This window comes from Belonocnema kinseyi, chromosome 5 (assembly GCF_010883055.1).
Source record: "Belonocnema kinseyi isolate 2016_QV_RU_SX_M_011 chromosome 5, B_treatae_v1, whole genome shotgun sequence".
Taxonomy (NCBI): domain Eukaryota; kingdom Metazoa; phylum Arthropoda; class Insecta; order Hymenoptera; family Cynipidae; genus Belonocnema; species Belonocnema kinseyi.
In genome coordinates this window covers 35,485,625-35,496,312 of record NC_046661.1, presented here as the reverse complement: position 1 = coordinate 35,496,312, position 10,688 = coordinate 35,485,625, and the positions used below count along the sequence as shown (strand labels likewise).

General features: G+C 32.7%; 1 protein-coding gene and 1 further gene across 5 annotated transcripts in view; both read right to left on the bottom strand.

The window, feature by feature from the left end:
• LOC117172552 (peroxisomal membrane protein PEX16) overlaps window positions 1-4,854 on the bottom strand; it is a 74,057-nt gene extending 69,203 nt beyond the window's left edge. For all 5 annotated transcript variants that reach the window (XM_033360602.1, XM_033360605.1, XM_033360606.1 and 2 more), the window contains exon 1: window positions 4,522-4,854. The gene's annotated coding sequence lies outside the window, so the exon portion shown is untranslated. The remainder of the gene's footprint in view (window positions 1-4,521) is intronic.
• A 2,842-nt stretch (window positions 4,855-7,696) lies between these two features.
• LOC117174000 lies at window positions 7,697-7,860 on the bottom strand.
• Window positions 7,861-10,688: the final 2,828 nt, after the last annotated feature.

The following is a 10,688-nucleotide window of genomic DNA, read 5'->3' as shown; positions in this document are numbered from 1 at the left end:
AGCCTTGGAGGAGATTATGTTGAGAAATAAAAAAAAAAATTCTTAAAAACGTTGTTTTTCTTGGTCAGGCCGGAAACTTATCAATCCACCCTCGTATAGCTACAACAAAATTATCGATATTGCACGGTAGCTTACCTTCAGCCAAGCTCGAAACAATAAACTGCACTCGTTTTCACTGAGGAAATCGCTCATAAATGCAAGAATAATGAACTTCCAAAAATGTTCAATCTTTTCAACTTTTCGGGCAAACTATTCACTTTATGGCATATTTTATACAACCTTTTTTATTCAGAAGAAAATTTAGAGTATTTTATTATATAACTATTTTTGCTCTAAAAACAGCCGTTTCCAAGGAAAATCTAAAAACATGAAATCATCCGCCATATTGGAAGATGGCAGCTCGAGCGCCCCCCCCCCCCCCCCAATTTACTGAATTTTGGGAGGTGTTTCAAGACCCCCTAAGGAAGCTTCCTGACAACTAAGTTCATTGTTATAAATTATTTCCATTTAAAATCTTTCGTTGACTGGCCTAATAAGTCAGGAGTCCTTTGTGTGGGAGGTCTCTTACAATAAGCTCCTAGCAGCTATGATGAAAGGCACCCTAAATTCTTACCTATACATCGAATATCTGAGTTGATTGCTCGACACGCTCATTCAAGATCAATGTACGGAGGCAATCAGTTAACCTTGCATACTTTACGACAAGGATTTTGGATTATCGAAGGTCGGAATCTTGTAAAGAGTATCATTCGTGGATGTGTGACTTGAGTTCGCGAACGTGCCGCAGTAGCTACACAATTAATGGGTAGTTTACCTGATTTCAGAACTACCAATAGTAGGCCCTTTACTCACACAGGTGTGGATTATGCTGGTCCATTTTAAATTCGTTTCGCTCCAGGTAGAAGTCATAAAAGTTACGAAGGGTATGTCGCTCTTTTTGTTTGTTGTGTTAAAAGAGCAATTCACCTTGAATTAGTTTCAGATGACACGTCACGTTCGTATCTCGTCGCGGCATGCCTGCTCATCTGTATAGAAATAATGGCACGACCTTCCAGGGTGCTGATCGAGAGCTAAGGCAGAATGTAACACAATTACGGCGAGATTCCGATTTACTCAATAGTTTAACTGAGGGCACCTCTTGACATTTTATCCCTTCTGCGGCTCCTAATTTTGGAGGTATATAAGAAGCAGGTGTCAAAAGATTAAAGCATCATTAACGTAGATATGTAGGCGCTCACACTCTGACCTTTGAAGAGTTTACAACTACATTCACTCGAATTGAGGCGTGCCTTTACTCTCGCCCTATTGGTCCACATTCCGACGAACCCGATGATTTTTCCTATCTCACACCAGGTCATTTTTTAATAGGAGCTCCTCTTACGAGACCTCCGGAACCCTCTGTCGAATTAGTTCCAGAAAATAGATTAATTCGCTGGCAAATTGTACAACGCATAACTGAAATGTATTGGTGAAGGTGGAACGTGGAGTATTTACATTCTTTACAGCAACGTTATAAGTGGCAAGATTCTTGTAATAATCTTGAAATCGGTTCTATGGTACTTAATAAACACGATGCTCTCCCTCCGCCTAAATAGCAGTTAGGTCGAATTATTAAAACCTATGTAGCCAAGGATGGTTTGATTCGAACAGTTCGAATCAAGACGGCCACTTCAGAGTACAACCGACCTGTATCTAAAGGTTGTCCTTTGCCTCTGTCGTCAGTCGGAGCTGCCGAGTGGTCAGACAACCATAAATGAATAATGTTATTAACTTATTGAATATCAAGAAAATGTATAAGTTGAACTGAAATTATGTGTTTATGCTGAAATTTCAGTTTACGGTCGCAGCATAGTGGGCAGCAAATGTTTAATTGTAACCTAACATATTGCAACCAATTAGGCCTTGTTTAAAAAAAAAGTTATTTTTAACATTATGGGATCTTTATATTTTTTTGCGCTATTTAAAAACCACAAAGCGGGCGGTAATGTTAAGAACGCGCTAAAATTGACATTTCTATCTTATTTGGTATGAGCTGTATACATTGATAGAATTATGTAACGACTCGACTCGCTAAGGTCGGTAAGTTAGAGACCAGGCACCGAATTACATCTCTGTAGCGTGTAACTTTCAACACGTTACTTGTAATTAAAATTAAACTATTTTCTAAAACTAAAGTTCGTCTCATCAGTATTAAACACTGCAATATCATGCACTAATAAATACTATTATTCAATGTTTAAATTGAGTGGCATTAGTGAACTTATACCTCATCACATCTCCCATAGTTTATTAACCTTTATTTCCAGAAATAATTGAGATTAACGAACAGCATACTATAATTTATTCATAATATAGTCATTTAAAAAATTCCAAAGTGCTATATTATATCGTTTCCATGTAATTATGCGAACAGTATGAATTCGAAGCTTAACTTAAAATTGGAAAGTTCATTTTGAATTTTATCTGTGGAAAAATACAGTATTAAAATTTTTTTTAAATCTAAAAATTCTGAATTTGTGGGGTATCTTACATCGATAGTGTAGATTTATATTTTCACGTAATGTGATTAGTATCTGTATCAGATCGGTAATTACCATCCCTGATGATATTACAGATCTCTTGAAAGGAAACTTAATTTTTGAATAAGCTCGATATCTTGAGTGCAAGCAAGTTCGAAACGAACACCTTATTCCACTTAGGCGTCGAAGCACAGTAAATTGTATTTAAAGAGTAAACGTTTTTACACTAAAAAATCATTTTGTACAATTATTTGAAAATAAAACATAATAAATAAACGTATCCTTTATAAGTATTAAAAATTTGAAATTTTTTGTCATGATAATTTACATTATCGTAGTAAATTATTCCCAAAGAAGACTTCAACATTTGTATTTCAAAAATCCGTATCGTCAAGTGGCATGTATTTTTCCTGGCATAACAATGAATATTAAAATATTCAAATGAACGTGCACTGTAGAACCTAGTAAAACAATCTATGCAAATTACATGAGATAGCATTTAGCAGAAACTCTCAGTGATAGATCATGGAGATTTAATACAAAATAGAAAAATAAGTTTATAGAGTAATATAAAAAATAAAAAATAAATATAATAATTGTTTGTCCTTATTACATAAGCACTATTCTTTCTCATAGATATCCAATAAATTTTCTTCCTCATAGGGAACGAGTTTTTTCTCCAACAAAAGAAATAAATTGACATTCAATATTTTTCAAGCTTATGTTTCTGTCTTACCGGAAACCTTTTTTTCAGAAAATCAGAGAGCTACCAAAATATCAACTGACGTTTTAAGTTATAACGAACCACTTGTTATCTTGCGGTAGAGTTATAATGTACATAAAACTAAAGTTTTCTTTATACGAAAATTGTAAATGCTAAATTTCAAATTATTTAAATTAAAAGTAAACAATATGATAAAAATTTATTTATACGATTATGAAAATGGAAAAATAGTGCAGCAAAGGGAGCGTAGAACAAAGCAAAATTTGCGTAGGTCTAGTTTTGTGAGATAAGTTCACGTTAGCCAGTCTATACTATACATTGTTTGGTATAGAAAACAAATAAAATCTTATTTAAATTAAATATTAAGCATCTTTAGAAATTATAGAACTGTGCTGCAAAGTTAATGGTTGTTTTTACTAATTTTATTATCATTTAATGTGAAGGATACAGTACACCCGGTAATAAGCCTAGAATAGAAAAAAATTAATATTTTCAGATTTCAGCGCAAAAATGAAGATTATATTATTATTTTGAATGCGCTATTTTTCCATCTATCTAAAATGCCACAATAAGAATAAGATACCTCCTAAACTTATTCACTTCTATTTCCGTAGCGACCGCCACACAGTTTTCTATTCTCCCAAAGAGAACGTGTTTTCAATATATTTAATTCCTTCTAATTGTACCGGTAACGCACCTCACAGATATTTTTTATGCCTTAGAAGTGGTTATATTTTGATTTTATTTAATTCCGCCTAATAAGTTCACAAAATATGTGTAATAAGTTTTTTTAATTCCTTCATGCGAAATGTAAATTCTGAAATTTTAATTCTCACTCATTCAACTCTGCCTCTCTAGAGTTAAAATTATTTAAATTTACACATTTGCATAGATTTCTTTGTTGCATTTTTTAAGACGTTTAAATAAATTATTAAAATATAAATCAATATAAATTTGAATGTTTTTCAAATTTATAAGTTATAAGAAGATTTAATAGTGAAAAATAGGTTAAATAAATGCTTTCGTTAAATTTTACTAAGTCGATTGAGAGGAATAGGATTTGCACTTTTTCTGTTCCCGTTGGGGGATTTTTACACAGAGGAAAAATCGCGTATTCATAGGAATAAAAATTCTTATTTTTTCTGAATTCAACGCTTGTTACCGGACAATTTCAAAAATGATGAAAAATAGAACACATAATATCAAATCAGAACTATTTTGTCAAGAGTAAAAAAAAGAGTAAAAAAATATGAGGAAAATAACCGCAAAGAAACTCACCACCCTGGAGAATAGGCGATTGTAAAGAAGATTCAATTCTTTACTATAAATTCTTCGCTTTTTTCACAATTAACAATACTGTCGGTTCATTTACTTAAAGCCTTTTCCTTTTACTGAATGCAATTGACTTCGTTCACTTTAGTAGGGCAGCGTTGCCTAATAAAAACTGTGTGTTGTATTGCACCATTGTACCCACAAACTGTACATTTGACTTTGACATGATCCAAGGCAATCCAATCCAAAATCAGGTACTCACGGATAGAGATCTTCTTAGGAGAGTTATGACCATCGACATATGGAAATTACAGAGGGTACAGGGTAGAGTTCTGAGCCGGTTATATTACTTTGAGAACGGGAACGAGAATGAGAATATTATCGAGAATGTAACCGAGAAATAAATTCTCTGAGAATTTATGAGAATTTATTTTAACTGATAGAAAATTGCATTTTTTGGTTAACTTCGAACGATTTTTCAATGTTGAAAACACACTTTAAGTATTTAATAAGCATCCAGTCCAGTATTTGAAATGGAAAACACTTTTCCAAGAAAGTATTGCTGTTATTCGTTCCAGATTAATCTCAATGCATATTATAGGTTATGTCGGGCGTGTAACAGTTTTTTGTTAAACAGAAAATATTTTATAATAAAATGTGTATTTAAAACCTTGTCTTTTTGAAACGTGCACAAGACTTGCATCGTCTTTTAAGCATGTGATTAAAAGATAATCATTTAGTTAAAATTTAGAAATAAAATAAATTTTTGAGCGTAAAACTACGATTAAAACAACATTTTACTGAATAAATAACAGGACGAAATATTTTATACATTTCAATATAAAACTGACTATTTAAAAAAGTATTAGCACTTGGTATAATTAAAAATTATATTATTTAATGCTACTATTTATAATTTAATAAGAGGCAATTGAATTTTGATGTCAGTTTCAGTCCAACAGAGTTAATTAATTAATAAGCTACTGCTTTGCATATTTTAAATTCCTAAATATACCTAAGTTAGAAAATAATTTATATGCAACCTTTGACATAACATGAACAATAACAATATTGTTAAAAATCATAAATTCTGTCATATTCTCGGTCATAAAACCTGAACACATTTTCTCGGGAAAATTAAGGGTACCTTTCAGCTATAAAATATTTCAGCTATAAAGGTTCCGACCTTACTGCTGTGAGTTTCTATCACATTACCGTAAGTGGTAGGCACATTACAGTGAGATCTTAAATTTTCGTGCGCAGTTGTCCTCTTCCTATACATGGAAAAGTAGGCGCGTGAGAAAGTTTGCCAAATTGACGTAAGTTAGAGAGGTTATGTTCGTTTATTTTGATGCAGGTGGCAACATTTTTTCAATTGCAAGTTATAATTATTTAATATATTAAAGTGTCTATTGATCTGGGTAAGTGAAGTACTTCAGCTTTAAAACTTTTAAAGTTAAAAGCGTGCATTATAAAAGTGGTAAGTATGTAGACTATAATGAAATTATTTGATCATCAAATCTTGAAATTGTAGTATTGTGCACCTGCGCACGAAAATTTAAGATCTTCCTGTAATGTGCCTACCACTTATGGTAATGTTTCTATTGCCAGTTTAGAAAGGCTTCCCATTGGCAGTTGGGTCTTCTTATTATTCATTCATGGTTTCTATGCGCGGAATATCGCCGCATGGCGGCGTTTCTTTCACGTGTCCCTACTTTAACTTGCCGCTAAATGGGAAATATTCTTAAAAACAATAATATTTATGTAATGTTTTATAAAATGCAATCTTAAAATGTTCACAAAAGTATAACAATTCAAAGCGGTTGATTCAAGTAAAAATAAGTATCAAAATTGAGTGGGTGAAGAAAAAGAAAAATAGTGTGAAGTGCCTCCAAACTATGTCACTCTGGCTACCATTCGAGTCGTGATGTCCGCGAAAAAATCTATTTTTTCAAAGTACTTTAAAATTTAGTTAATATATTATATATCAGAAAAGAATAAATAGGGAAGATTTTTTTAGTAACAGCTGGCCAGTTTGTTTGCCAGAAACATTTTCTTTCCGATGGCATTGTCTGGAAAAGGGAAGTGAAGGATCCTACTAGAAATTTTATTATAGCATCAGTGTTTATAAATTATAACCAATATATTTATAAGACTTTATTCAAATACAATTTAAAAAATGAAGAAATACAATGTTCAATTTTAATTGCTTTAATTGCAATTTCCGAATTTTAACATAAAAATAGCTGCCTTTCCCTGGCCGTGGCTGTTCCTCATCTGATGATTATATTTGTTCTTCACTTAAATTCCTCTTTGTTCGGGAGGCATTTTTGTTTCAAAAATAAGGAATCAATTAAAAAGAAAGATAAATAACATGTTCACATGTGGTCTTCTGATCTTTTATCGTCGTGAAAATCATTATTGACCTATAATTATTTTCCTATAACGAATTTCCTATAACTTTTTTGCGATTACGGAATAATTATTGTAATAATTATAGAAAAAATGTAGGAGAATAATTATAGAAATAAATAATATTAAAATAATTATTTCAAAAAGTAGAAGGGAGTATAAATGAGTCATTTATTTTGAACTACTCACACAATAGTACATTAAAATTGACATATTTAAATAAGCTTTATTTAAGGATGAAGGTATAATGAAACTTAAAACAGTGGCGGATCTGGGGCGCCAGGGACCCCCCCCCCCCCCTAAGAGCTTTAGCACTGGTCAATTTTTTAATTTTAATTCTTCAAATACGTTGCAAAGAAGTACTTCGGGGCAAACATGGTTACGGAACAGATTTGTAACTATTCCAGAACACAAAAGAACGTGTTCTAGAACAGGTTAGTAATAGCTTACGAACATGCGAGTAACTATGTCCTCCCCAATACTCTAGACAAATTCTGTAATAGTTCTAGAACGCTGTAACATACGATCCAATTGTAGAACTTTGGTACGCTGTGTTGTAAAAAATCTAGGACAATTCTATAACAGTTATATAAAAATTCTAAAACTGTTATGGATCTAACATGAAACAGTTTTATGTATCCCTCACAGCAATAATGATATCCCGGGATATTCGATTTTACCTCATTTATGTCCCGGGATATTACAGGGAGAACCCGTCGGCATGTCCTTCTAGGCGGAAGTTTTAATATCCCCATGGATATACTTTGATCCAAGACAGCCCGTACCCAGTCCCGACTAACAAAAATTATACGTCCGAGGTATCCACATTAGGGTTATTCGCAAGGTTCAGCTCTCGACCGTAGTACAGTGGAAGAGCCTCGCCCTGGAGGAACCGCCTGGTTGATCTCGGTAACCTCTACGTCAGACAGGCTGTGGTCACTCAATGCTTTAGGAGTGCAGACCTATAATCGACGGCGGTGCCATCAAACGAGCCCGCCGGTTTTTAAGATAAGATAATAGATGCTTGAGGTTATATCCAGATTATTAGTAGATAATGTAATTAATAAACTTAATAAATTGGAAAAACCAATAGAAAAACAAATAAAATACATAAATAATTACCGGAATAATTATTTATATATTTTTGCTTGTTTTTCAATTTTTTCATAAAAACCTGTTCTAAGGAAAAACGAAAGATGGTGAAAGTATGTTTGAAAGCAGTTTTCATTTAAATTTTGTAATCATTTTCGACATCAATTTTTTATCGGTAGGTTCCTTTCTCAAAATATTACTCTGTTTTTATATTAATAGTACAGAAGGTACCACTCCCTCTTTTAGTTTTCAGTTGCGTACTGGAACGATAATTACCAGGTCGAAAATGATGACAAATTACATATCAGCTTTCAAACAGTTCTTAATGGGTTAGGTTTCACATGTGCTGACGTTCGGAAAACAACGAAGGAGTAAGAGAGATAGATCAAACTTTGGCCCCTGAGTGACGTGTAGTGCTATATTAGAGCTATATTAGTGACCAAATCCTGACGCCAGGTAAGTATGCTTCGCGCCTCCTCGGCTCTTCTCTTAAACGTTCGACCCTTTATTACAATCGCGAGAAAGGACAATCGCTGCGCTTCCTAGCGTACTACGGCGAAGCCACGACTCAAGGCGGCAAGATTCAATCTTCAAATAATAAATTAAATCTTTTTTTGTAAAATCTTTTACCCATGAATCATGATTTATTATACGTGCTTTTTTTAAGTTGATAGCTAATCAGTTGACAATATTTAGATGATAATTGGACCAGATAGTTCTAGAAATCCAGGAATCCAAACGAAATTAAGGACATTTTTCGATACTTTACAAATATTCTTCGAACTTAAAAATACATTGGCTTTAAACTAAGCTAAGTGTGGCAAATTATAGAAAAATATCGGAGAAAAAGTCAGAATTGTGTATCATCAAAACTCCATTATTTCTATGTAATTTCTTTAATAATTTTAATTTTTCTTGAATATTTTTTTACCCTAGTTTTTAGCCAAATGATTTTGAGTATGTAAAAATAATTGTATCGAACTTCCTACAAGGCAAAAAGTTGGAGAACGTCCTTACAACATCTTTACGATTTTGCGATGAGGACGTATGGTCGTTTTGGAAAGTTATCTTTAAATATCTGTAAAATATTTTAATGAGAGAGATAATAATTAGTTACTTATAGCTCAGTGTACGTGCTCTTAATGTGTTTCAATATGTTATTCTATGATTTTCGATAAAAAATGTATTTTTGCTTATATTAATAGAATTTCATTATTAAAAAAACGTATTAATTCTTTCATAAATTTTTATCCGTGTTCTGATAAAGAATATTAATATGCTTCAATTACAATTGCAAAACTGCGTTGCTTCTTTTTAAATAAATTTTATTTAGAAAAGAAAACACGGTAGTACAATTCTTGCTTCCCGTTATTATTTATAAAACTAGCTATTTTATTATTTTATTTAAGGAATTTAATGTAATGGTTTTCCACGAAACGTCGAAGTAACATTCGGACGGCACAATAAAGATAATAAAGTTAATAATAATAATATAGACAATAATAAAGATCGTCTGTGATTCGTTGGTAGCGATAGAACATGAACGCTAGAACTTTAGTGCTAGAACTGTTAATTAACAGATCTCAATTTTTGTTTTTGATTTATTCTAAAACAAATTTGTAATAGGATTCTAGAACTTCAATATACACTATTACGGCACAATTCTAGAAGAAGCTTGGATCAAATGTTACAGAACGTCTGTGATTGGTCAGTTCTAAAACAATTACGTATAAACGGTTCTGGAACAGTTATTAATCTTTTTCCCTGAATCGTTCTAGAATACATTTGTAGCATGGCTCTAGAACATTGATATAACACTATTAAGGCACAGTTCTAGAACAAACTGGGAAAAAATGTCACAGAGCGTCTGTGATTGTTCAGTTCGAGAACAATTACGTAACAAGTGTTTTGGAACAGTTATTATCTTTGTTCCTAATTCGTTCTAGAACACACTTGTAACAGTGTTCTAGAACTTCGATATAACACTATTACGGCACAGTTCTAGAACAAACTTAAAACAAATATTGTAGAACTGTGTGATCAGTTTGTTCAAGAACAATTCCATAGCAACTGTTACAGAACAGTGCTGTTACGTAATTCGAGAACAGTTCTGTCACCATCGTGTAACAACTGTTATAGAACACAGTTCCTTTTTTGATCTAGAACAGTGACAGAACGTGTTTGCTGGTATTCATGCGAGTTGTTTTATTGTTGAGGGCTCAATTTTTTTATTATTATTTCAAACTATTCACTGAATACTATTCTAAACAACATTATTTCTAGTGTTGCCGCCGAGCGAGAAATCCCGAGGAACGAGACGAGACATACCTGGTTGCCTCAGTATTTCTCGTTTCATTGTGTCCTTCCTCGTTTCTCGCCTCGGTTTTTCCGAGGAATGCGACACATGTGCGGTAACAGAGAGAACAGCTCGCTGAAGCATTCGGAGCATTCTTTTGCCACTCTGACGCGTTAATACCAATTAGCGTTCTTTAATGTATACTCAAAGTCAAAATATAATTATATATTATATTTTTTGGATATTAGTCTAGTAACACTGCATATTCCTTCAATACCAGGTGTATACATATGAAACCGGTATTTTTTCAAGAAAAAAACACATTTATTTCAAGAGAATGATAACAAATATTTTATTCAAAGTATACGCCCTC